Raw genomic sequence first — 26,382 nt, 5'->3', positions numbered from 1 at the left:
CTCTCTCTCTCTCTCTCTCTCTCTCTCTCTCTCTCTCTCTCTCTCTCTCTCTCTCTCTCTCTCTCTCTCTCTCTCTCTCTCTCCCTCCCTCCCTCCCTCCCCCTCTGCGTGTGTATGTGAGAGAGCTGAAATTAATTTTTAAAAACTTCCTTTTGTATTTGTCATCTATCACACCAAATCCCACTGCATTTACTGAAGGCTTCTAATTTCCTTAGGACTTTTTGCTTAAAAAATGCTTCCTTTAGTCTCTGGGCAGGTTTGGTTTTTATTGACCATTGATGCAATTTCTGCTTGCTTCCACCACCTTGAAGCAGTGCCCTTTATTTGGCCTCTAGAACCCTTTTAGCCATCTCATTAACTGACGGTGCTAATAACTGGATAGATTTTAGTACAGTCCCGGCAGATGCTCTTACATCAGCCATATAGTTTCTCCCTGGGGGCTTCTTTACTCTTACTCATCTTAGACCTTTGCACTCTCCTAGTCTGAGTTCACGGGAATGGTCGCTGTGGCTAGAATAAAGCCCCAAAGTAGGAAATGTGCAATTTCACTTGACCTTTTACCTTTGGTCATTTTGTTCAAATGCCAAACAGCAACCAGCACATATTCTTTCCTCTGACTGATCTGTCCCTGCTACCAACACTGTTGCCAATCTATCAATCAACAAACATTTATTGAATATCTATTATGTACCAGATTGTGACCTTGGACAAATTGCTGCCCTTCTTTGGGACTCAGTCTCCCCATCTATCAAAGGAGCTTGATCATCCCTAGGGTCCCTTTCCTTTCTGGCTTTTTATGACCCCTCAAGAAGTAATGTTTTCTTTTAAACAAACTAATACTGAATTCCCATCAGGGATCATATTTGTTAAACTAGTAGCATGGAAATCCCCCATCTCTAATTATCTAGAAATGGACACATATCTGCTATCGACAATTTTGTTTTACGTGTGATCCGTGTATCTGGGGCATATGACTACCGTCACTCTGCAGATTTCAGTATTCAATCCAATAACTTGATAGCTGGGTAGGTAGTGAAAGCTCTATCACAGGGAATGACCAAGTTGCAGCATGTTGTAGAGGAGATTCCTTTTCAGGTCTAGTGGTAGAATAGAATAAATACCAGATTTAGAATCAGTAAGACTTGGGCTCAGAAACAATTTTAGACCTTAGTTACATGTCTGAGACCAAATCACTGAAACTCTGATCCTCAATTTCCAAATTTGTAAAATGGGTTAATATGAACAACTACCTTACTGGTTGTTCTGAGGCTCAAATATGATGACAGATGTCAAGGGTTTTACAAATCTTAAATGTCCCTGTTTGTCTGTGTGAATGTCACATAGGATTATTAGTCATATATGAGTTGGACCAGATGGCAACAACTCAATTTTGTCTATGTCCAAAAGTGGCATTGATTTTAAAAGATGAAGATATGAAACCTTTGGGAAGATGAAATTCAATTCCCACATCCATGAAGATATCATTCACTGATCATGTGTTACCTTGTAATATTTCTTTGCTACTTTACTTTGGACTGCCTTGGAAGGTTGGAAAATTATCTAGAATTATAAAATATCCCAACTTATAGAAATCAGTTTCTAAGAACTTCTCTCCTATCAGGAAAAACCATGGAAATATACAAAATAAACACAGGGGAATTGAGGGATGGAAGTGAAGAGGGTCAGAAAAGACAGCATATAGAGGAAGGTAGCCCTTAAATTGAGGTTATAACATTTTCAAAAATTTTTATTATTCTGACCTTGAGGAACACTAAAAAAAATTTCCATATGCTAAGAACAAGAAAAGATCATTACTTAGAAAACAATGAATACTCAATTCAGCATGTTAGTTCAAAAATTATCTTGCTTGTCTGTGTTGTTCTTTGAACTTCCTTCTGATTTCTTCTGTATATTTTCATTAAATACTTCACTGATGCTCTTTTCTTTCTTTTTTTGCATTGGTGCATACCTTTTGCTTTTATATTGCAAAATCAAGTTTTTTTAATGGTCAACTGGATGGGAAAATCTCTGCAGCAAGTCTCTATATTATCAGAGAAACTGGCTGCAGAGATTTTTTGCCCCCCGTTGACCATTCCCCTTCTAATTTTAGTTGCATTGGTTGTTTGTGTGTGTGTGTGTGTGTGTGTGTGTGTGTGTGTGTGTGTGTGTTTGCATGTGCATGCACACGTGCGCGCACGTGCGCCTTAAGCCTTTCAATTCTGTGATAAAAAATTGCCCATATTATCTCCTGTTACACTTCCTAATACTAGTTCAGTCAAGAACTCTTTTCCTTTCCACATTTGTGAAAATACCTTCTTTTCCATTCCTCTCATTTGTTTATATTACCTTTTATGTCTAGATAAGTTATCCATTTGGATTTTATTGTGTCATGGTCTGTTATGGTGATCTAAACCTAATTTCTGTCACTTAATTGTAGTTTTCCTGAGTTTGTGTTCAATAGTTAACTCCTTATCTAGTAGTTGGTGGGAACTTAGAACACTGTTATTTTCCTTTGCTTTTTGATTTTGTTTCTAATATGTTCCACTAATCTTCTTTTCAGTTTTTAACTAGTATCAAATAGTTTTGATAATCACCACTTTTTGATGGAGTTTGATGCTTCTAGCTTCCTCCTGTTTCACTTTTTTTTGGCATTGTCGCCCTTGAGATTGTTGAGCTTTTACTCCTCCTAAGGAATTTTGTTATTTTATTTTTTGGTTCTACAAAGTAACATTTTGGAAATGTGGCATAGCAAAGAATAACTAAATTAATTTAGGTCAGTATCATTTTTATCATGATCAACATAGTTTAACTATGAACAATTACCCTATTCTTTAGGTCTAAATGATATTTATTTGTAGGAAGAGCCTTTTGAAATCACATTCATTTCTATGTGCGCCTTGGTAAGTAGGATTCCCCTAAATTCTCCACATTTTAATGGAATTTCTTTCTATCTCTTTCTTATGTAGAAGACTATGGGTTGATTTTATATCCTGCTATTCTGTTTATGTTAGTAATTGTTTCCTTTAATTTTTAGTTTAATCATCATATGTAAAAGGGGATCATTTTTTCTCTTTATGTCTATTTCTTCTTCTAGTCTTTTTAATAAGTTAGTATTTTGAGAACTGTATCAAATAATAATCATGAAAAACATTTACTTTATGATTTTATTGGAAAGGGCATAATGTTTCTACATTACATCTAAGGCAAGTACTTGCTTTTAAGTAGATGCTATTTCTCATATTAAGGAAGAGTTCATCTGTTTCTAGGATTTTAATGGTTTTATCAGAAAGATACTGTATTTTTAAAAAATTTCTTTCTATATTTATTGACATGATTTTTCTTTTTCTGTTACTAATATGACTTACTATTTTCCTAATATTGAACCAATTCTGCATTCCTGGTATAAATTCAGATTCTACTGTACAGTTTTCCATGTGTTTCTATATAATTCTTTGCTAAAATTTTATTCTATATTTTGTATTCATTTGGAATATTTGTCTATAGTTTTCTTTTTCTGCTTTGTTTCTCCTTGTTTTAGGTATCAAGACCATATTTGTCTCAGAAGGAATTTGGTAGGCTCTCTTATTTCTCTGTTTTTGTGAATAGTTTGTGTAATATTGGAATTAATGATCTTTGAATGTTTGATAGAATTCATTTGCAAATCCACTTGTCCCTGGATTTTTTTCTCTTTGAGAAATCATTTATGGATAGTTAAATTATTTTTCTGAGATTGTGTTGTTTAATTTTTCTGAGAATCTGTATTTTATGTATTTTAAGATATTAATCTATTTCATTTTAATGATCAATTTTGTTGTTGAACTGGGAAAAATTTTAAAAACAATTTCTTCATTTTTTTCTGAATTCTCTTTTTTTATTTTTGACTCTAGTAATTTGATTTCATTCTCTTTTATAAAAAAGATCAAATAAGCTAATAGTTTGTAATTATGTCTTTAAAGAAACAGCTCCAAGTTTTATTTACCAGTATAATAGCTTTTATGCTTTAAATTTTGCTCATCTTTTTGCTTTTTGAAATTTAAAATTTTTGTGATTAGTTAATTTTTTTAAAAAATAATTTGTGGCTTCTCTAGTATTCTTCACCCAGTTGCGTGCCCAACTCATGAATTTTTTTTCTTTTTCTCTTTCCTTGATGAAAGTATTTAGTGAAAAAATTTATAACTATGGCTTTTGATGCACCCCCATTATCATTTTCTTTTTTTGCAATTATCTGTTGTTTCTATGAATCTTCTTTTGATCCATTAGTTCCTCAGGATAATTATTTAGTCTCCATTTAGGTTTGAATCTTTTCTTCAAGGACCTTTTATTGATCATAATTTTTATTGAATTATGATCAGTAAATGATGCATTTAATATTCTGTTCTTTATTTGTTTATGAGGTTTTTAATGCCCTCATACCCTGGCAATTTTTGTAAAGGTATCATGCACAACTGAGAAATAAGTCCATTCAGAAATTGACAAGAGATCTATCATATTTAACTTTTCTTAAGTTAGTTCTATATTTCCTCTCTTTGCTCATTAGTCAAAGAAGAGTGTTGAAAGAAGGACTGTGATCTGCTTTAGTGAGCTGTGATTGAAATAGGCTTTCTAATTCCCCTTTACCAAGCCCTGAATACTGATTTTATACTTTATTTCTTTCTGTATAATCCTCTCTCTGAAATTGAACTCTATTTTTCTCATGATTATGACCTCTCTGACCTCTCTGATCTACCTTTCAAATCTCCCTCTCCCCTTTACTTATGCCTGTCTGTTTCTTTCATAAGATTAGTGTATTACTATACCAAAGTTTTGTGTGTTTTTGTGAATATGTGTGTGTGTTTAACATGATACAGTTCATGCTGGAGTGAAATTCATGTTTCCCATTCACTCTAGCCATTTCTCTTTGTTTGCATGCTCTTCTTCTTATGTATCTCAATTATGAGAAATAGTAAATTCAATACTTTTCCCATATTTCTTCCCTAGTGTAATCTGTTCTCCTTCTATTTTCTTTTATCTCTTGAGATAAAACAAAACTACCCTCAGTTCCTTGATTTGTTTTATTTAATTCCGAGACCTTTGAAGACATTAGGATTATGAAGGGACATTTGCACTTTATCATTATTTAGACCCTTCCAGTCTTGCAAATACTTTTATTTTTCTAGGTTTCTTTTAACTTCTGTGTTTACAATTCATTATTTCTACTCAGAACTGATTTTTTTCATCAAGAATACTTGAAAGCTTTCTATTCCATGAAAGATTCATTTTTCTTCATAAGATTATACTCAGTATTTCAGGGTAAGTTATTCTTGGTTGCAAATCTTTGGTCTTTTGGTTTTTAGATATCACATTCTAAGATTTTTTCTCATTTATAATAGTTGTAGCATAGTTTCACTGATCCTTGGTACTTAGGTACTTTTTTTCTGAATGCTTTTGCAGGACTTTTTCTTTGACTCAGAAGCTCTGGCTTTTAGCTATGACATTTCTGGGAGTTTTCATTTCAAGTTTCTTTCAGGAAGTGATTGATGGATCCTTTCTAGTTTCACTTTGCTCTCTGATTCTAGTAAATTTGGTCAATTTTCAATTAAGATTTATTGAAGCATGGTATCCAGGCTTTAGAAAAAAAATTTAGTCATGATTTTCAAAGAATTCAGTGCCTTAAATTATCTCAACCTGTTTTCCAGTTGTTTTTGATGGTATATACACCCTATATTTTCTTTTGATTTGGTCCACATTATTCTCGTTTCCTCATCTGGGAGTCCCCTATACCAACAAAACAACTTCAGTCCCAACCATCTATTCTTGTTGTTTCATGGAATCATTTAGTCCCGTTACTTGGATAAGGGTTTACAACCTCTGTTCTAAACTATTTTCTATCCTAATTATTCCTAACTCCAGAACTCTTGTTTCATTCATAATTCCATTTTAAAAATCTTCTGCTTCATTTCTCTGGCTACTCTTGTAGTCTTATGGCCACGCCATTCTTTCTTTGATGTTTCCTTGTATTACTTGATCATTATCAAATCTACTTTTTCAGGAGTGCTTTAATATCTATATTTTTTAAAAATTATTTTTTCATTGATATTTTATTTTATTTTTCCAATTACATTTTATGAAAAATTTTCAACATTAATCCACTTGCATATTTATAAATTGTACATTTTTGACCCCCCACCCCTCCCACCCCCCTCCCCTCAACAGTGAACAATCTAGTAAAAGTTGTAATTGTTTATTTGTATTTAACATGTATACATATTAGTTATTTTGTATATGAGGACTAAGGGAAAAGAAAGAAAACCATGGGATAGGAAGGAAAAACATAAGAGAAATTTTTATAAAGAGAATATAATATCCACTAGGAGCAGTATCTATCATAATTGGCCAACTCACATTGTTGTCAATGTGTACAATGTTCTCTTGGGTTTGCTCCCAAGGATTATTATATTTTGTATCTTTTTATGTCATTTCTATTGTATGTGTAGGATCATTGGACTCCTATACCTTATGACCTTTCATGTTGCCATCTTACTCAGATATCTCCTGAAACTCAAGTTTTGAAGGAAACTAGAGATCCCAAGAAGTGGGTATGAGGAAAGAGTGCATTCTAGGAATAGGGGACAGTCAATGCATTACAACTAAGCCCCTCTTTTTTTCCAGAGGTGGTAACTGAAACCAGAGAATCAAAATTGATTTTCCCCAAATCACACACAATCCAGTGTTGGCAAATCTGGGTCCATGACCTAATTCTTATGGTTTCTTTTCATGATACGCTTTCGGTAAGATGACAAAACTGGGTTCTTACCTTAAAAAGACCCCAGAGCAGCTAACTTAATATTTGTCCTCAGAATTGGTAGAAACCTAGGACAGAAAAAAAAAACAAATTTTTACATGAACAACGACAATGTAAATGATAATTAGCACCATACAGTTTATACTTCTACTATTTTTACTAACTCATAATTTTGTGCAAATGATCTTACAATGGGGACAGTTTATAGAGTTTGATCTTGGCTTATATAGGAAAAAATAAGAAAGTTTCAGCAAATTTTCAGCTTAGCTCTGGACTAGAGAAAAAAAGAATCCATCTCCCCATCCCAAACCCCTAGTTTAGTAATATGTGTTTTTCTTTTTTTTTTCTTGTTAAAGCTTAATAAAAGTTTTCTCATTAAGGAATCCTCCAGGTCCAGAGTGAATTCAGGTCAATTCACCCAACTTTATTCAGTGCCTACTAAGTGCAAACTCCTATACTAGGTTCTGGGGACACAAAGGCACAAAGGAAATAGTTCTTGCTCTCAGGAAGTTGTTAAGCTGAATGCACCATTTCCCATTAAGCATGCTTCCTAGACATCCATGACTCAAGCAGCCCTTATAGACAAGTGCCAATTTCTCCTGTGAGCAAGAACAGCTGACTTTTCTATGGCACTTTAAAGCTTGCAAAGTGTTTTGCATACATTATTTCATGGGATCTTCACATCAGAAATAAAAGGTCCAGAATATAAATAGAAATAATGAGAAAGATCATAAATGAAGGGTGCATAGAATTACCAGACAAACTTTATTAAAAAAAAAACAATAATCATGGGTTTGTTAAGTGGCACAGTGGATAGAACTGTGGCCCTGGAGTCAGGAGGACCTGAGTTCAAAACTGGCCTCAGACACTTAATAATTACCTGTGTGACCTTGGGCAAGTCACTTAATAACCTATCACCTTGCGAAAACCAACAAAAACCAAACAAATAAACAAAAACAATAATCAGGAAAATCTGATTGAAAGCCAGAAAAATCAATTTAGTGGAATAGACTAGATAAATAAACAAGAAAAAGCTGAAAATAATTGTCAAGTGTTTGATTAAACCCAAGAACAAATTAATGAGACAAGTACTACAGTTTTGTCAAACACTGATTGGAAAACTAGAAAACCATTTGGCAGAAATTAGGGTTAGACCAACATCTTATACTATATACTACAATGAATTTTAATCTAAGACCTGAATTTAAAAGATTAAATAATTTTTAAAATTTAGAAAAAAATCAAATTAAGTATCTTTTACATCTTTGACTAGGTGAAGAATTCTTAATAAAACAAGGGACAGATGAGTTCATAAGATAGAAACTAGACAATTTAAATTGTAGAAAATTTAAATTTTTGCACAAATAAAATCAGTGAAGACAGAATTAGACAGACCTACTTTGACATATTCATGTCAAATAATCAGTAAAAAAAATAAATTCCAAGTTACATAGGGAACTGACACAAACATTTAATATTAATAGCCATTCCAGTAGATAAGTGGTTAAAGGATATGAACAGATTTTTAAAAAAAATTTACAAGCTTTAAATTATGATTTCCAAAATGTACTCCAAACCACTAATTGTAAGAGAAATGAAAAAAAAAAAGATTAAAACTTTGGAGATTTATCTTGTACCCTGAAAATTTGAAAAGATAACCCCCAAAATAAAAAGGTTGAAGGGGGCTATGGGAATACAGACACACTCATACACTGCTGGAAGTACTATGAATCGGTCTATTAAATTCTCCATGTCAGTTTGTAACTGTATAGGAAAAGTGAATAAATTGTCTGTACCAGAGGTATCAAGCAACACTCTCTAGGGGACCTTGGATGAGATTTAAATGAAATTGGGAAATAATTAAAATCAAAGTACAATAAACTATAGATGCTATTAATGTGTTTTAAGTCAATATGCAACTTACAGAAGTCTTTGTGTATGGTTCAGTGGCCTTGTTTTATATTTAACACCACTGGGGATGGCTAGGTGGCATAGTGGATAAAGCACTGGTCCTGGAGTCAGGAGTACCTGGGTTCAAATCCGGTCTCAGACACTGAATAATTACCTAGCTGTGTGGCCTTGGGCAAGCCACTTAACCCTGTTTGCCTTGCAAAAACCTAAAAAAAAATAAGTTTAACACCACTGGCATATACACTTTTGCAACCTTCTTTGTGGTATCAAAGAACTAAAAACAGACTGGTGCCCTTTATTGGAAAATAGCTAGGGTATATGAATATAGCAGAATATTATATATAGAGAGATATGTGTTACCTATTGATATAATTGATAATATTATAATATATAATGTAACATTATAAATAGCCATAATAAAAGACTAGGAAGGATTCAGAGAAACATGAGATTTCAGTGAAGTGATACAATGAAGTAAGCAGAATGAAAAGAACTATAACATTGTAAATAGAAAATTATCTCTGAAGAACTAAAAAGTCAGTGATGGTCTTAGAGAAACAATAATTAAATGTATCTCCTTTCTCATGGCAGATAGGCAAGGTTAGGATAAGTGCAAAATGGTGCATATTCATGTCAGAAGTAATCACTGTATTGGCATTTTTGATAAGTTGTCTTTCCTTGTTACAAGGGATTGATTGTTTTATCTCGAAGGGGGAATGGGGGAGAAGGGAATCTCCGCCCCCCAAATACTGTGATATAAAGACAAAAAAGAATCAATAATACGTATATGTGTGTGGATTTTAAATACTATAGGAACTTATGTTTTAGAGCTAGACAGGGACCTTAGAGAATATTCAGTCCAACTTCCTCATTTATACAGTGAGTGAACCTTAGCTCTGGGGAAGGGGAAGTGATTTGACTGAGGTCACACAGGTAGTAAGTGACAGAGACAGAATTTGAACTCAGGTCACAGGTGTGTAAATTTAAGGTTGGAAGAGACTTTAGGATTGTAACTCTAGAGCCAGAAGAGATCTTAGAGGTCATCTAATTCAGTTCCTCTTATTTTACATGAGGAAATCTTAGAGTCTAGAGCTGTAAGGGTCCTTAGACATCACCTAGTCTGTTCCCTTCAGTTTACATTTAATAGTTCTCCTTCAAAGAAGGCCTTGCCAGCCAAGTTAATAGTGGTATGACTTGTGCATTATGTTTATTATATTGAACGTTATATTGTGCAAAGACATCCTTTTCATTTGCCTTTTCCAGAACTAGTTCATTCCATAATTTGATCTAATAGGAAACTGAAGCCCAGCATGGGAAAGTGACTTTCTCTGTGTCATACAAATGATGTAGCAAAGTTCAGATATGAAACTACTTCCTCTGAGTCCAAATCCATTTATCTTTCTACTAAGCCATCAGCTTCTCTGGGTCTGTTTTATCACTTGCCACTTAAGAGGATTGGACTAGGTGTTTTCTATCAGCTAATGGTTCTAAATCAGCATACCTACATTAATGCATATATTTAAGAGCTCCAGATAACTTCACAAAGAGGAGTAGGAGTCATCTGTATGAGACAGTTGAAGCATTCACGTACCTGAAGGGAGGGGGGGGGAATCATTTTTAGTTAAAACTATCAAGCTTATCCATATTTTTTACCCTTGGCCATCTTACATCCAATCTAGTAAGCTCAAAGCCTTCAACTTGGAGTCAGAAATACTTATGAATTAATTCCTCCTCAAATACCTTGAGCAAAATCACTTCACCATACTGGGCCTCCATTTTCTCTTTTCTACAATAGGGATGATAAATAACTATAGCAGTTGCCTTGTGGGGTTGCTGTGAAGATCACATGAGGTTATATTTTCATTTCAAAACTTAAAGCAATATATAAAAGCTCAGTCACTCAGTTATTAAAATGGCGATGTGGCGCTACAGTGGATAGAACACTGGGTTTGGAATCTGAAAGACATATCCTCACGTGTCCTTGGGCAAGTCACTTAACCTTGTTTACTTCAGTTTCCTCATCTATAAGTTGAAGTTGAATTGAGTTGAAGAAGGAAATGGTAAACCACTCTAGTGTCTTTGCCAAGAAAACCCCAAATGAGGTCAAAAAGAGTCAGACACAAATGAAATAACTGAATGACAACTATTTGGGGGGGGTCTTTTGCAAGGCAATGGGGTTAAGTGACTTGCCCAAGGTCTCACAGCTAGGCAATCAGTTATTAAATGTCTGAGGCCGGATTTGAACTCAGGTCCTCCTGACTCCAGGGCTGGTGCTCTGTCCACTGTGTCACCAAGCTGCTTCCTGAATGCCAACTATTACAAGACATAGTGTAGTGCTTAGAGAGCTGATCTCAGAATCAGGAAGATCTGGGTTTAAGTCTTCCCTCTAGAAAATATTGGATATGTGACCCTGAACAAGTCACTCAATCCTATTTGCCTCAGTTTCCTCATCTGTAAAATGAGTTGAAGAAAGAAATGACAAACCAAGCAAATATCTTTGCCAAGAAATTCCAAATGGGATCACAAAGAATCAGACATGAATGGAATAACTGAATAACAGTAACAACTATTAAAACGTATAGTGGGGGCGGCTAGGTGGCGTAGTGGATAAAGCACCGGCCCTGGAGTCAGGAGGACCTGGGTTCAAATCCAGTCTCAGACACTTAATAATGACCTAGCTGTGTAGACTTGGGCAAGGCATTTAACCCCGTTTGCCTTGCAAAAAACCTAAAAAAATAAAAATAAAAATAAATATAGTGATGTGGTTAGAGAGCTGACTTCAGAGTCAGGACGATCTATGTTCAAGTCTTGCCTCTAACAAATATTAGGTTGGTGACTGTGGGCAAGTCATTTAAATAGTCAGAGACCCTGGGCAACTCTTGAAGACTCTAAGTTGCCAAAGAGGTCCTGATTGCCATTGGTGGAAGGGGTTTCCTTATGAGAAAGTCCCTGCCCTAATGAGATCACAGATTCAGATCTATTGTGCCGAAAGGAGCAGAAGTAACTTTAGTTTGACATGACTACCCTAAGACTGGGTTTTCTGCTACATCAGTAGCGTGATGTGAAATGAGCTAATGTGAAAATGCTTTGCCTGTCAGAGGCTTGAATGTTTTTGGTAGATGGAGGGTTTGACCCCATACACTCCCGACTGTACTGCCCATGGTGTGCCTAGGGAGTGTAGACTTCCTTTAATTAGATCTTTATTAAGTACAACTTGGATGAGTTGGCATTTAAGATCAGGCTGTGTCTAGGCCTTTTATCTCAGACTTTTTTGGACAAATTGCACTTTCATTTTCAATAGAATCAATTTCTTTTCCTGCCCCCTTGTACCTCTAGATCATACTTTGTCGGTCAGTTAAATCTCACTTCTGAAATCTCCATGTCCTTGGTTATTGATAGGCTAATAGGATATTGACCTTGTTTCCTGATCACCCTTTAATTTCTGTTCACAGGATTTTCAGTTGCTAAACCTAACACCTTAACTGTCCTAGAAAATTTCCTTTGATTCTACTGGGAATTTTCTTTCCTCTTCTCAAGGTTCTCTCCCTCCCTCCCTTAAAATGGAAACTGCTGGCTTCTCTTTGCTTTTCAGTATTTTCTTTGGGGAATGGCTTTTTAAGTAGATATCCCCTTACTCTCATCGTTTCTCTTTCTGCTTTCCACATTTTTTTTTGCTCCTATCAGTTCTTTGGACTGCCTGACTGCTTTTCTTCTAGCATTTTCTTTGCTGATTCCACTTTCTTCTTCAGGCTATTTGACTCTGATCTTATCCTCCAGTCTTCCTGTGGAGTGAAGAGAATTCTGTCTTGTTCATTCCTTTGAGCCTCACACTTCAGGTTTGGGACCAGTAAGCTCGTCACTTGGCAGACACTGGAGAGAGAAGTCAATCATAGAAGTGGAAGAATCGAGATGCTTAACTTTCCCCCCTGGTTTTTATATATGGAGAAAGTAAAGCCCAAAGGGGAGAGAGGGATTAGAGTCTTTGAATTCCAGAATGTCACAACTGGAGGGTTCATCCCAGTTCAACTCTTTCACTTTACAACTAGAGAAACTAAGAGCCAGGGAAGGGAAGGGACATAAACTTATAGACTGATGGGTCAGGGAGGGACATTTGAGGTAACTTTGTCTAAATATCTTATTTTACAGATGAGGAAACTGAGACCTAGAGAGTGGAAGGAACATATAAGTTAGAGAAGGAAACCACCTTGATCAGGCCCTTTATTTTAGATGGGAAAACTGAGGTCCAGAGAAGGGAATAGGGCCAGATAATCAGAGAAGGAAGAAGCCTCCAAATTATCTAATGTAACCTTATTGTACAGTGAGGGAAAGAGGTATATAGAGAAGGAAGGAATCCTGAGATAATTTAGTCCAGCCCCATATTTTATAGATGGGTAAACAGAATCCCAGCAAAAGAGGAAGGGACATACCCAATCCTAGACTTGGAACTGAACGAGACCCTTGCTATCATCAAGTCAAACCTCTTCTTTTTACTGACACAAGGTCACCCATCCTCAACTTGCATGCTAAACTCACCATTCTCCAGCCCCTTATCCCTTAGTCTCTCTCTGGATTAAGAAGTAAACTGAACTGGGACTTCCTAGCTGTGACTTCCTGCCAAACTGATTAGCAGTTGGATAAGGCCGATCAATACCCATGGCTCTCTGCCCATCGTTAACAGAGACAAACATCACTGATCAGTGCCACCAACAGTTATATGTCTTTATGTAGAAATGCCCCCTGCCCTGAATTAAAAGCTTTCACTGAAGCCAAAGAAAGCAGTTTCTGGATATTTCAGAATTATTCACAAGAATAGTCAGCAGGGACATAGCCCTTTAAGGTTCACCAGACACTTAACCTAGAAGGACCAGGGCTGAAAGGAACTTTAGGGACCTCGTAGCTCTTCCCTCTTATCTTATAGATGAGAAATTGAGGTCAGAGGAGGATGCCTCTCAAATTATAAAATAGAGAAGGACATGGAAAGAAAACTGGATTTAGAATCAGAGGACCTGAGTTCAAATTCTCGCTCTGTTGCTTCTCCACCTTTGTGATCTTGGGCATTCTTTTCAACTCCCAGAGTCTCAGTTTCCTTTTCTGTAAGAATATGGAGTCTCTAAAGTCTCAGAATCTGTGACCCTATGAATACTGAGAATGATAAATATGAAGGCCATACCTTCTGTGTAAAACCCAAAGTTATGGCCATGATCTGTATTTGATCATACAAAATTCCTAAATGTTAATTGACAGTTTCAGATTCATTTGGTTAGGCTTTTGTTGTCGTTGTTTTTGTTGTTGTTGTAGTAGCAGAGGCCTGCTGTCATGGGGGAAGTGCCCGCTCTGCCCAGAAGCCTTTGTGTTTTCCATGGCAGCTGGGAACCACATTTCTAGCCAACAGAGTCCCTTGAATTGATGATTTTTAAAACTGGCGCGTCAAGCATTTCCTCCCCTATTTGCCAGGCATGCACCAGAGATGCTAACTCGAAAATTAGACTTAATTCAGGTCCCTTTGACTTCCATGGCTGGAAGGTTGTGTGTATTTGTATTATAACTCCAGGAAGTTGGGAAGGAAATTGAGGTTCTGGAGATTGTAATTGGTGTCTATGACCCAATTATTATTGTGATTTTTAAGTGGACTTCAAAGAAACTAAGGAAGAGGCAGCGCCACGAACTGGTGGCCCGGTTTCTAACAATGGCTTATAGTCTGGTGTTGCAAAGGCCCAGGGATGGGGAAAGTGACATTGTTGTCCATTTTGATTTTACTCCCTACATTTCTGTGTATTCCCAAGATTGCCAATTAATTACAGGATAGCCAGAGAAGGGATGCTTGGCATGCGCCCCACTATAAGAAGTTCATTGCAGCAAATTGGCCGTCCTAATTGTGTTTTGTTGGTGGTTTTGTGGTTCCCAAACTTAATTTTGGAGGCCTTACTCGAGGAAAATTCCCAGTGTCCCCATTGCTTTGACATTGAAATAAAGAATATTTTATTCTGAGCCAGACTTTCCCCCTTGGGCAAAGAGTGGGAGGGAGAATAGGCTGTTAGAAAGGTGAATTCACACTGAAGTGTGGGTGGCTGCAAGTTAGGAGAGAGGGTGCATGTGGCAGGTCTAGGCAGGTAGTGGGTTGGAGGTGGTGGTGATGATGGTGTATGGGGGGGGTGTCAGTTAATTCAGGTAGGACCAAGCAAGTTCTTTAGGTCTATGCAGAGAAGGCAAATAAGATAGGCAAATAAAGGCCAAAGTCCAGGACTTCTGCAAAAGCAAGGGGGAATGAGCCAGTCAATCAGATAGGTGCCAGCAAATAGGGCGGTGACCTCTGAGTTGAGGTCCTGGTTTGATAGCTCTATCTGTGTGTGGAGCAGTGGGGTCCCCCACTTTTGTTCTGGAAGCTGTTGGAGAGGCAGAGCAGAGAAGGGCATGATCACAGCCCCAAGTTCAGAAAACTAGCCTTAGATTGGGGGGTAGTTAAAAGAAGGGGAGTCTGGGAGATTCCAAAGCTACAATCTGCAGTCTTCTATTGATGTGGGGAAAAGGTCTCCCCACGTACATGCAACAGTGGTACACCTCTCACCTGGTATACCAACTTAGGCATTTGGTCTCTGCCAGGTTTTGGGGCCAGGGGGAACCTAGATTGGAGGATGAGGGAGACATAGTTCTATGGAAGTGCTTCCAGGACTGACCTTTTCCAGGTGCTGGGACTTGGCCCCAATAAGGTGTTGGATTCTAGGTGGAGAACTGAAAGAGACTTCATAGTTCATCTAGTTCTACCCCCTCATTTCACAGAGCATTAAACTAAGGCCCAGGGAGGAGAAGGGACTTGCCCAAGATCCCATCTAAGATCCTAGAGAAGGGACCTTGGGAACCATCTAGTTCAATCCTCCCATTTCACAGAAAAGAAAACTGAACCTCAGAAAGTTTAAGTGTCTTATCCAGGTTCACAGAGGTGGCTACAGAAATGTCTAAGTGTTTCTCCAGGGAAAAATCATAAGGCCACCCACCTCAGGAAGGCTTTTTGTTTTAAAGAAATCTTATTGAACTTTTAAAAAATATTGCCATCTCTTCCCAGTGTCTCTCCTTCCTCCTTACCCCCCCCCAAACATTAAAGTCCAGTGAAGGAAAAATGGGAAGTATGTCCCATTTTGCACCTCTCGTCCCCCACCTCTGCTGAAAGGGAAGTATGCTTTACCTTCACGGAGATTCATATCTCTAGCCCAAGAGTGAGTAGAGATGCCAATAAAGTTGAAGTCATTTCTAGGAAAAACCAATTAAACCAGGCTAATTGGGTTGAAATGTCAGGAACCTTCAGCCCCACCCCCTTCCTGCAAACTTTGGCTGCAAATGGCCAAAACCCAAAATATGCTGATTTGTCTTGATCTCTTGACATGGAGACCAACACTCTCAAATATTTTCCAGGGCCTTAGATCAAAACAAATGTAATCAATAGATTAAAATCCTGGCCATCCCAGGCTTCCCTAATTCTCTGCTGAGAGCTCACTCAGAGTACTTTGATATTTTATGTGTGTTCAATATGTTACTACCATTTCATGTCCTTTTGGTCCTGAAAGGTTTACTGAAATTGAACCCCCCCATCAGGATAAGTTACTTATGTATTTGTCCTTTACTAAGGCAAACGAATTATTATAATTATTATTATTGTTATAGGTTCAGTTCTTATTTCCAAAGTACTTTTTAAAATCTACAAAATGTTTATATATATATATATATATATATATATATATATATATATATATATATATATTTTCTCATTTCAATACCACAGTAACACTGTGAGGCAGGAACTATTATTATATCCATCTGACAAATGAAAAAGTTGAGACTGAGAGGCTCAAACTTGCCCAGGGTCACCCAGTTATATGAGAGATATGGTTTGAAGCCAGGTCTTTCTGACTCCAGTACTAAGGGCGAGGAAGTTCAAATAACTTCCCTTGTTTATAGTGATCTTCCATTTGGAAATGATAAAACCCATCCTTGCAAGCCTTCTGTCCTTTTTGGGTTTTGTACTCATTTAATTGAGCTTTGCTAAAATAAGCTTTGAGAGAGTAAGGAGACTTGGTTACTACCATCTACAGCAGGAAAGCAGCTTTGTGAGTACTTTCAAAATAAAGTCAAGAAGACATGGACCCAGAAGATAATATAGAGTTTGTAGAGGCCACCCCTTTCATTTTTTCAGAAGAGGGAACCAGGGCTGTCCAAGGTCATGACTTGAGCCTAGGTCTTCTAGCTCCTTTAGTGATTTATTGCCTAAAATTCACTACAATATGTTTGGAAAGGTGCCTCATTTTTACCTTTTCTCTGAATCCTCGAAATTCTCTTAACAGGAAAGGAAATCTCCAAATCTGCACTAAGCCGAACCCTGTTATCAGGGGAGGTCTTAGAATCTGCATCCATGTTGGTCTTTGAGAAGAGAGATTCTCACAGACTGAGTTGAAGGTGGGTCTGAAAGTGGGTGGATGAATGGCGCCATTGCAAAGGTCCCTTCCAGTCCTGTGATCCTGAGTCTTTAATATGAACTCATTTCCAAAGGAAACTGGTTTTTCCATTAGCTCTAGGCAGGCTCTATTGCACATATTTTCAGTGATATATACAGTGGGAATAGGAAAGAGGGCCTCTAGATGAAATAACTTGAGGGACAGAAAAATAAAGCTTTATTATAAGTTTATTTTTCTCCCAAAAAGCATTTTGACAAAGTTTTTGAGATTATCTAGTCAGTATTTGTCTAGTAGTCTTTGTGATTAACTCATTAAACTTTCTAGTCTGTGAAATCAGGATTGATGAACAACTAAAGGCATAACTTCTCTTATGGAACATTTTTTCCCTGTGGTCTTCCACTAGCTTTACAAGCCCTTGTAATAGGAAATCTGGAGGTGGGAATTTTCTCATAGGATTGAGAGGCTAAAGGGAGCTTAAAGTCCAACCCCACCAATTGTACACTTGTCCAAGGATCATAGAGCTAGAGCTCTGCCTCTCAATTTTGTCTCCTCTACAGATTTGATAAGTTTTTCATCTCTGCTTTTAAGTCACTGAAAAAGATGTTAAATAGCACAGAGCGCTGTGGCATTCCATTAGAGACCTTCTACTTACCAAGTTGCCATTGAAGTGTTAATGACTCTAGGTCATGACATTCAACCTGTTTTGAATCCACCTAAGAATGGCATCAGGATCTTTGTTTTTAAAACAGTCTACCAGAATCTAGAGAAATTCTGCACATAGCATCTCTTTGATCTACCATTCTATTGAGACTGAAAGAAGGGAAATAAAATTAGTATTAAGATCCAGTCCTGATGATGCCATGCTGGCTCTTTGCAATCATTGCTTCCTTTTCTAGATGTTCATTGACCCTCCTTTTCCTAGCACATTCTCAAATGCCTTGGCAGCAGAGTATAAAACTGGCTAATCCTAATAAGCTGGAAAGACTTTGAGCATGATCCCGGTGATAAACTGTGATTGCAATTCAACTGCTAGGTACAGAGAGGTTAGTTAGGCCCTAGCATTAGGCACATAATAAATACTTAATGATCGATCGCGCTATTGGAGAGAAGAGAAGCAGGATGTGACAGAGTTATTCAAGTATTTTGACTTGTCTCTTGGTAATGTTATGTGGCCATGAATCATGGAACACCATAATCTCCGAAGAATCAAAATTGTAGGTTACCCAAACAGCAATGAAAAGACATGGTGTGTGTAAGGAGGGTATGGTGTATTCTTGATGACTTACACATGGTAAGACATCATCAGGAATGTGTATGAGCGGAAAGGGAAGTAGACCAGTCAAGCAGCAAGAGCAAAGGATAACAAAGGCACATTCCAAGTTGTAGCCACCAAATCTTGAGAAGAATCCAGATTTTCTGATAAGCTAACCTTCCTTGTGTTGGGTAGATCTTCCATGGAGCATTTATAGAAGACCATGGACAGGAATTGTACAGGATGAAAAGGACTGGATGGGTGGATATCTCCACCAGGGAGGAAAGTGCCCATGCAGTTTAAGTTATGGAAACAGTGAATTATTATAGCACTGAAAGCCACAGGACCTCAAGCAGATCATGGAATATTTTCATGCAGCAAAGCATGTCTTTGATTTTCCAACTTTTAAATGGGCATAATCCAATCAACCTTACAGAATATTACAAAGAATAATATTCTTGAAACTCATTTGTGTCCATGAATGAAAAGTGCTACACGCAGGAAAAATATTCTTGCCATCTCAGCAAACGTGTAGCTTGGTTTTACATAGGGCCCTCAACAAATCATGGCTGGCAGCTGCAATTTGAGGTTCTTCCTGTGTGGCTTCAAGGCAGCCTGACCAAAATCCGAGCATGGAAACACAACCTTAACCCAAGCAAGTTGGAAGACTTGAAAGAGTCGAGTGCCTTTTAAAAATATTGTCAACTTGCCAACTAAAGCAGCGTGGGTCAGGTGTGCCGTGTGTTTCTACAGCCAAAATAAATGGCCACAAGAAATACCGAGGTAACACAGATGTCAGAAAGGCTTCAAGTGGAAAGAAAGGAAACACTGTTTTCTTTGTTTGTGTGTGGGGGAGGGGGGTACCGTAGGGGGAGCTGATATATGAATTGAAAGGACGACCTGCCCAGATATTGTTTTTGTATGATATTCTAGAGCAGGCATCAGCAGTGTTTTTATGGTGCATGCTCAGCTGAGATCGGTACAAAGAAACAGGGTGGAAGGAGAGCAAGGCAGAGGTGACCTTCAAAATCACTATTTTGCTAAATTCTTTTTAATAAAACCAAACTTCTAGAATCTCAATCAAGGATTTTTGTAATGGTTCCTACATTTATAACTTCCCTAAATGTCTTAAAGATGGATATAAATTCTATCACTTCGAAACGATGCCTACTTTCTCACCCTGGCCTAGCCCTTTGGCCCACCTTCACTTAAACATTTATCTTGCCTCATTTTATCCAAGTTGCTTGCCCCCCCCCCAACAATGAGCTTCTTGTGGGCAGGGACTGCATCTCACTTGGCTCTGCATCTCTCCCAGTGCCTCCTTTGGGATCTTGTACTCAGTTTAGTAAGTTCCCTGCTCAAAGTTGATTCAATTGAATACTCCAAGATGATAGAATGAACTCTTTTTTAAATAAGGGAAAAAATATTGCCTGGAAAGGTTTCTTCTCATGTCTCAAAGCAAAGCCCCTTCCTTTCCTATCCAACCCCCATTCTCATCACAGCCCCTGTAAGGAAAGTACATTCCAGGGATTGAGCCACAGGCCAAGAAATGGACAGAAGACATTGGAGAGTCCCTTATCTTTACTCCCTAACCTTGGGAAGGGCTCACTATTGTCCCTGACAAAGGATTTTCCATTAAACGCCCTCCAGGGGTCTAGAAGGTCCTGAATCAGTGAGGCAATGAATGACATATCTGGCCGAATTGGAAAGTTAGACAAGATTTTAGACAATTCCAGTGAGAGATGACCCCAGACCTGTCAATCTTTGCCTCATTGATCCAGGGCCTTCTAGCCCCCTGGAGAACACTTAATGGAAAATCCTTTTTTGGTTACTTTCTATCAGGGAGTGAGTGTTTAACTCTCTACTAAATCTGTGCACCCTTGGATTTAGAATGTCTTCAGAATTGTTTGGAACACTTAGCCTCTGGGATCAAGAAAGAACCTGTGGGAACTAACAAGTCCTTTCTCGAGGCCCAGGTGCCCAGAGGAAGGCATGTTTTCTTTGTGTAGACATGCTGAAGGAGTGACTGCAAAGATTCTACAAGAAGGGTCAAGAAGTTGAGACTCCCAGTGATTCCAGAGGTCACTTCCCTTTTCTTATGATGTCTTCTGCAAATGCAGATCATAGGGGCCAAGATTAGAGATGTCATAGGCTTATGCAGTCATGGCTTATGCCTTAAACATTGGGCTTCATTTTAGAAAAGGTCACAGGGATGTGACCTGGGACCTAGCTTTCTTGCCCTCTACATTGACTTGTGTCTGTATGGTAGCCCATACATAATTCAGTGTATACTTCTGGAGCCCCTACCTTGTGCTAGGGTGCTAGATGCTAGACCAAAGATGATAACTCTTGCCCTTTGGAAGTTTGACTAATACCAGGCCAGTGTTCCAAAATGAGCAGACCTCCTTTATTTAAGCTTTCCAAATATCTCAAATGATGTTGCAGACCTTTGGGGGTTTGAATTGAGGTTAAGGTGGAATTTCTTTTAAACTCAAGCATGTTTCAGAAAAAATTCAGGCGGAATGTCTCTCCTACATTCATTTCCATACTAGGTATTGAACCAGTCATGTGAAATAATTTTGGGGTGTGGGGGAAAGCCTTTGGAAATGTGAGTCAGCATTATTTCTTGTGAGTGGAGCCCTGGAGCTGTTGGCTTAGTGAGGGAAGCACCAAAGTCCTGGAGGGCAGTGGCCCTGCCCTTGGGATGCTTATCCCCCAACCAAATAGAGAGCAAGACTAGGTCATCTGGGTACCTTTACCAGTCAGTCACCAAATAATGACTGAGTACCTGCTAGTGGACCAATCCTATACTAAGCACTGGGAGGGATGAAGGGTATGACATGGACTAGCATACTCTCAAGGGCCTTACAGTCGACTTTATCGAGACGGTCCTTACAGCCAGACAAAATGCTTGCCCATGATTATACTATCTCAAAGAAATCCAGTTTAATTAAACTAAATAAAGCATTTGTTGCACATCTACTATATATCTACCACTATACTGATGACTAGGAAAGCTCCATATTAGTATGCATGATTCCTGCCCTCAGAGAGTTTGCTAATTGGAGAGAGATGTATATCTCATATATGCATGTGTATAAATTCCAGACAGACACACACAGACATAGCATATAAATTTGGCTCAGATCTATAATGTTGTCAAGGAACTCTCCATATAGAAGATCCCTCCACCATAGAAGTTTCACAAATACTATTATGCACAGGGGCAGCTAGGTAGTGCAGTGGATAGAGAACCTGCCCTGGAATCAGGAGGACCTGAGTTCAAATCCAGCCACAGACACTTAATAATTGCCTAGCAGTGTGACCTTGGGCAAGTTACTTAACCCCATTGCCTTAAAAAAAATAAATTCTCCTTTAAAAAAATAAATACTATGCACACATAGTCTTACATAGAAGTTAAGTGATTTGCCTGGGCTTACATGATCTATATGTATCAGAGGCAAGATGTGAAGCCAGGACTTCCTGACTGAGAGACCCAGCCCTTTACCTCTCATGTACAAGTGATCTATATGTTCATATCTATGGCTTTGTGTGTGCATATATAGATTTGTGTATATGTGTATAACTAGTCCCCAGCTAGTCAAGAATACATGAAAGGCCCAAGATTTGAAGTCCGAGTCCAGTATCCTTTCTCCTATGTCATGCTTTGCCCCGGCCCATAAATGTAGCTATGACATAATTCTAAGGTCTCTTAGAAGGAAATGCATCTGGCATGGTGTAGACTATATAAACATGCTGAAGGAATGAAGAGAAAAAGGGGACAAATTATGGCAAGGTTAGTCTAGGAGCATGTTGATGGGGAGGTAAGGCTCAGTCTGGACTTCCATCTTGATCTTGTGGCAAGCTCACCTTTGATTTTAAAATTTTATTCCTACCCCAAGTAAAACTTGATCTTTAATTGACTTTGTGGTTTTTTCACCTTAAAATAAGTGTCTTCTGGAGGGTTAATTGTCTTGGTACGTGTGTGTCAAGTTCTCTGGCTTTGGTTCTCTAGGCTTCCTATGAATGGCAAATGTTGTATGCTGAAAGTGAGCAGATCCCACTGGGATTGCTCCTTTGATACACACTAAGTGGGTTTCATGGCAGGGAAATGACAGGTCTGTGAAGAGCAGAAAATTCAAGAGTTAAGAGAAAAGCACTCCTTGAAATTAAGTAAACTCCCGCCTATGGGAAAAGAGTCCAGGTACAATATGTTCATCTATCAAGCATTCTACAAGGCTGTCATGCTCAGGAAGTTTTTGCTTTTATTAAATGAAGGGAAGACTTTGCCTTAAAAATATTTTCCAAGAGATTTCTTACTTTAGGAATTCAGGCTTTAAATATTTTCTTTCTTCCACCCTTTGCTAAAAATCCAAGTGATGTCCATTTGGGTACTAAAAAAACTGCTGGCTTCAGGATCTTCTTTTTGTTTTGTTTTGTTTTAGGTTGGGGTTTTTTTTTGTTTTTTGGTTTTTTTTTTGCTTTAGGTTTTTGCAAGGCAGATGGGGTTAAGTGGCTTCCTCAAGGCCACACAGCTAGGTAATTAATACGTGTCTGAGGTCAGATTTGAACCCAGGTACTCCTGACTCCAAGGCCGGTGTTCTATCCACTGTTCCACCTAGCCACCCCGGCTTCAGGATCTTCTTCAGAGTATACCTGACTGCTAAAGTATGAGTATTTTCCAGCTGTCCTTGACCTCACAACTCCAATTTATTACGACGCAAACCTTTTAGGGCAGTTAAATGGTGCAGTGGATAGTGCACTAATCTTGGAGTCAGAAGGATGGGAGTTTCAATCCAGCCTCAGATACTTGCTACTTTCTAGCTGTGTGATCTTAGGCAAGTCACTTCACCCTGACTGCCTCACATCCAGGGCCATCTCCAGTCATCTTGATTCCTATCTGGTCACTGGACTCAGAAGGCTCTGGAGAAGAAAGTGAGGCTGGGGATTTAGCATAGCCTCCTTTACTCAAATCCTATCCATGTGCTTGTCATGGCATCACCTCCCTGATGTTGTGGTCTTCAAGAATGAAAGACAATCATCATCACCCAAACACTTTGGTGTTCTCTGTTCCCAAAACCTTAAGTAGCTCTCAGAATGGCCTGGTACACAAGGCTCACACTGAATACAGGGGAAAACAAACACACAGGGAAAGCCAACCAAGAGCTACTCCAATAATAGAATGGGCCAGCCTGACAAGCACCAACCCAAAGACCTGGGCTCTTCCAGCTTTTATTTACTACCTCAAAGACAGGATGGTAGCTGTTACTTTCCAGCTCCCTCAGCAGGAACCGAGTGATCATAAAATCTTGCCCCTGCATCTTACACATTAGAAAACTGAGATCTACAGTTGACACGATTTCCTCAATATCACATGGCAAAGTGTATGACCTTGACTAAAACCTGTCCATCTCTTTTTCCTCAGAGGCCAGTAATTTTCCCACTATACCATGGAACCTGTTTTTTTTTTATTTAACAAACTGAATTTGGGGGAGGATGCAATGGGAAAAGGACTAGGCCTAGCATAGGCAAGAAGCACAAGAACTCCGTAGTTTCCAATTAAATTGTTCTGTTCTATCTTTTGTTATCTGAAGATCATTTGCCTTGGTAGAGGAAGGAGAAGCAAAATTATAATTTATGGCATTCTCTGTATCATCTATTGTTTTCAACTCATAAACCCCAATCAGTGCTCCAATTCCTTCTTTGATCCAACTCATTCTCCCTTTTATATCTAAAAATGCCATCTAAAAAAATAGCATTCACTCTGGACATTCTCTAAGGATCATAATAGTCTCTTTCTCTATCCTCAGTTATCTGCAATTGTTTGGATCTCTTTTGCATGTCTTTTTAAAATAGCTAAGTTGAACTGTGAGTTTCCTTTGCATCTAAAACCATTTTATATAGTGTTCCCATCCTCTACTCCTTTACACACACACACACACACACACACACACACACACACACACACAGCACTCTTTCCTCCTCAGAATCATTGTGTTTGTCATTAATTAGCTCTTTCTTTTGCCCCATCCCTCTTTGCCCTGATTTTCCCTTAAGAATTTTTTTAAGCCATTATCAATCAATCAACATTTTTAATGTACAACTATGTTCCAGGCACATTAGGGATATAAAAACAGACAAAAAAAAGAGTCCCTGCCCTTAAGGAGCTTACAATCTGGTGAGAGAGATGATGTGTCAACAAATATATACAAAGCAAGCTATGTACAGGTTATATATATAGAGGAAAGGCACTCAAATTAAGAAGGGTTAGGGAAGGTTTCCAGTTGAAGGAGGGATTTTAGACTTAAAGGACATTACTGAGACATCTACTTTTACATCAGACAGACTTTTACATAAGACAGAGCAGAGGAGGAAGAGCATTCCAGACACAGTGGACAGCCACAAAAACATGATTGTGGTTAGAAGATCTGTAAACACTCTCCTAACATCTAGAATTCAGACCAGATTGTCCTGAACTTTCTTCCTTCTTATCTAATCAAGAACTCTAAGATGGTTTGGTCATCACTTGCTCCCAAAGTTCTTATCTTTTCTATTTTCATATATATATATATATATACATATATATATATGTATATATATATATGTATGTATGTATGTATATATGTATATATATATACATATATATATGCAATTCTTTATTAATCTTCTTGGAGAATGTACTTTGATTAATACAGTCTCAGATTATATTAGCATTTTCTTTCGTCACCCATGCTATTACTTTCGGTCTTATTGAGGAGCCAAGACACTAAAAATGCCACTGTTTTAGGTTTCCACATAAATTGTTGTCTAACTATGCCTAGGTGGTAGCTAGGTGGCACAGTGAGTAGAGAGCCAGGTCTGGAGTTAGGAAGACTTCTTTTTCTGAGTTCAAATCTGGCCTCAGATGCTTCCTAGCTGGGCAAATCACTTCACTCTGTTTGCCTAAGTAAAATGAGTTGGAGAAGGAAATGACAAACCACTCTAATATCTTTGGCAAGAATACCCCAAAATGGAGTCAAAAAGAGTCAGACACAACTGAAATGACTGGACAGCAACAATAATCCATACTTTTTATCATCTTATCCTTGGGTTACTCAATTTTCTATCCAAGTGTAGAATCTTATATCTATTGCTTTTCAAATCTGTCTTATTTATCACCAAACATAAGGTTGAGATTAGCCTTGTGACATGATATTTCAGTGGTAGGGATAATGGGAGGATATGTGAGAAAGAAGAGAAGAGCAGAAAGTGTAGGGAGTATGCACCAATATGAATGACATCTACTCTTACATGACCTTCCCCTTGACTGTCTCTCAAACTCTTCTTCCCCATCTTTGTTGTTTTGAGTGTCCTATTTTAGGGACCTAGCTCTGATACCCCCAGGAAATGCTGAAGGTCTGACCAAAGCTGACTTTAGTGTTCTAATTTACATAGAAGATGTTATTTATATTGGAGCTCTTTTTTGAAATATAGACTACACAAATTTATCTATGTTTGTGTAGAAACTTCAACCTAGAGCTTGCAAAATGCAAAGGAATTTGGTCAACTAATTTACTCCTGTGTCTTGTCCTTAACAATTAACCCAAGGTCACAAGATCTTTCTCTAACCCTTGACAACTATCTTAAATACTCATCTTTGTTATAAGTGGGAACCAGGTAAGAAAGAATATTTGGCAGGAGCAGGATCCGTTTGTGCCCATAACTAGAAATACAACTCACAGTTCATGTCAAAGCCAATTCAATCTAAGAAGCCCTAATTAAGTGTTTGCTCTGTGTAAGATCCCATGGTACTTCAACCATCACCTACTATATGAGCTCTTTCTTGATCCCCCTGCCTGCTAAGCTCCCCCTGCCAAGTTTCTTGGTATTTAATTTGCTATTTACTTATGTGTGGACAGGTTATCTCCTTGAGAGAATATAAGCTTCTCTAGACAAGGACTATTTTTTCTTTGTCTTATAATTCCCAGCACCTAGCAACAGTATCTGGCATATAG

The 26,382-nt window shown here is 38.0% G+C and overlaps 1 protein-coding gene across 13 annotated transcripts in view; it reads left to right on the top strand.

The window, feature by feature from the left end:
- MBNL3 (muscleblind like splicing regulator 3) overlaps nt 1-26,382 on the top strand; it is a 157,108-nt gene that overhangs the window by 35,787 nt on the left and 94,939 nt on the right. Inside the window, exon 1 of one of the 13 annotated variants that reach the window (XM_074201010.1) lies at nt 96-3,572. The exons of 11 other annotated variants lie outside the window; for them this stretch is intronic. The gene's annotated coding sequence lies outside the window, so the exon portion shown is untranslated. Of the gene's footprint in view, nt 1-95; nt 3,573-16,479; nt 17,138-26,382 lie in introns of those variants that run through there. One more of the 13 variants, XM_074201011.1, reaches the window with a different exon arrangement.

The sequence above is a fragment of the Macrotis lagotis genome, chromosome X, assembly GCF_037893015.1.
Source record: "Macrotis lagotis isolate mMagLag1 chromosome X, bilby.v1.9.chrom.fasta, whole genome shotgun sequence".
Taxonomy (NCBI): Eukaryota; Metazoa; Chordata; class Mammalia; order Peramelemorphia; family Peramelidae; genus Macrotis; species Macrotis lagotis.
This window is presented reverse-complemented; position numbering and strand designations above follow the sequence as displayed.